Below are 2,588 nucleotides of genomic sequence, written 5' to 3'. Positions count from 1 at the left end.
TTTAACATCACACCATTCACTTCTCAGTGTCCAAAACGCACGCAAAATGTTGCAAAATTAAAACCACATACCTGCTACAACCAACAGCATAAAATACGCAATAACCAACACAAACAATCATACGAGATATACACAAAATGTCTACAAACCCCCTCACATAATGCAATAATTTTCTAGTAGCACATTTATTGATTAGTTGGAATTCTAGGTAAAATATATTCGAAATTTACGAGGAATCTATAAAAAATCGCATACGCCCCTTAAGGATTATATTAACTACTTTTTATTCTACTTTATCTAAAATTTCCAATGTAAGGAAAAATATTCCAACGTATAATAAAATGTTTTTCCATATAAAAATTTTTCTTAGTAAATTGTCCACATTTCGAAATAAGACTTTTATATTGCCTATGTATTTTTATAATACAATCAACGATGTATTAAATACTGCGTTGGAAATTTAATTAAGGAAAAATCCTTCCCATTTCGTAGTTAGTGAACTAAAAAACATTTACTGAAATTTTATAAGTTTTCCATTAGCTAAGTTAATTTTCGTTGTGGTTACGAAAAATGAACTATATTACAGTAAATTTTTTAACTATGTGGAAGTTAAAATGGTCCTTAAATTAACAAGACACTTGTTTTTCTGTGTAACATTAAAACTTGTATGTAAATGAAAGAAACTTACACCGAAAAAAAAGTTTACTATTTTTTATGAAAAATGAACTAACCCATAGTAAGAATGACCATGATTTGGCGCCAAAGATTTTTTTCGTCTAGATGAGTTCATGATTTTCTTATAAATTAGTTCATGTATTGCATCGTATTTTAGTTCATTATTACTACGCTGTGGGAAGAATGCACTTACACTCATTCAAAATATTCCTGCTATCCGGAAAAATGAACAATTTTTTGGGAAACCTGTATTAAGAAATTGGTTTGAAATAAACTGCTTGTCAGTATAATTTTAAAAAAATTAGAGAAATTGAGGAATTAAAGGTACAACAAGCCTGTATACAACTAAGAAATTTTTCGTACAAAACAAGTAAATTTTCTATAACCACAAGTATTTTATTTCAAAAAATTATTATAATATTACACAAAACTATGATATACAATAAAGGAAATATTTTTATTCGTACGTTGGATGCAGTTACTTGTCGGTAGTTAGTAATTGCTTCTTCAAAAGAGTAATATTCTATGTTATCAGGACTAAACTAATTAATTTAAATTTCCATGTTTTCTATCCATATGAAAGATATATATGGCATAAGTTGCTATATATTCATTGAATTGTTGTCCAATTTCATCGAATTTGGCTAACTTTTGTTGGGCGGATTTGTCTTATAAGCATCTGAAATTGCAAAGTTATACAAAATATAAGAAAAATACTATTAAATTATATCGTTCATATTGATTAACTTACGGTTTTCAAGAGTATTTACTAGAGCCAATAAGGATATCAGCTTAGTTAGCATTAAACAGTAAGAATATTCAAAAAAATTACCATTACAAGACCTGTCTACCTGCAAGTGAAAATAATTATTTTTAATAAATTGAAATTTTGATTTTATTACAAACGGACAAAATACCGTTTATAGAAAAACTTACCACATTGAAAATCCATCCAGTAGGTACATTATTGGAATCATATCCATGGACTAATGGGACGTCTCAGAATATATTTGAAATAAAAAATATTATAAAATTAGACATAATTTCCACTTGTCAGTATAGCAGTTAGTATTTAAGGGTGATATTAAGTTCGAGTTTAGAGGCTAAAATCTCAATTTTCATGATAATGGATTATTAAAGAAATCCATTAAATTAAAAAATAAAATGAAATTAAAAAATAAAATGAAATGAAATTAAAAAATAATCTTTATAAAAAAACTTTTTTTCTCCATCAAGTTAAATTTAAATTTGTATCGAAGACGTATAATTTTATACATTTCTTAGTGATTTATTTTTAATTTTAGCGGCTAAACTCGAACTTAGTACTCACCTGTAGGAATTGCTGTAACATAAAAATATAGATTCAAAAAAATGGTTGCATCTCCAACCTGTGATCCATGTTGTATATTTTTGTGTAAATCAATTAAAAATCCGCACTAATTTTAAATTATTAACATAAATATACAGTTCCTTAATCTGTTTTTTGTTTTTTATCAATAAAAAGCGTTTGCGATTTCTCTGACATCACATCATACACTTCTCAGTTTCTAAAATGTTTCGAAATAAATGTATTTTCATTAATAAACACCAATACCGCACGTACAATTTTGCAAAATTAAAACCACGTGTGCACTTTATAAATGCATCAACAGAACTGAATGCAGCAATAAAACTTAAAGACACAAATAGTCATAAAGGATACATACTGTAATGTTCGAAATTAATATACAAAATCTGACATGCTAATTGAAGTCCCCTATGGTATTTGTTTGCACTCAGACCTCTGTTAAAAACATCACGAAGAGTCTAAGCAATAGGCTCAATTGCAGAGATTGCAAGTGAGAGTTTTATTGGGAAACATATTTATAACAGAGTTATGTTAGGCAATCATATAACAGAGCCTCCAATTGCAT

This window comes from Haematobia irritans, chromosome 2 (assembly GCF_050003625.1).
Source record: "Haematobia irritans isolate KBUSLIRL chromosome 2, ASM5000362v1, whole genome shotgun sequence".
NCBI lineage: Eukaryota > Metazoa > Arthropoda > Insecta > Diptera > Muscidae > Haematobia > Haematobia irritans.
The sequence above is the reverse complement of the archived record's forward strand: the minus strand, read 5'-3'. Positions refer to the sequence as shown.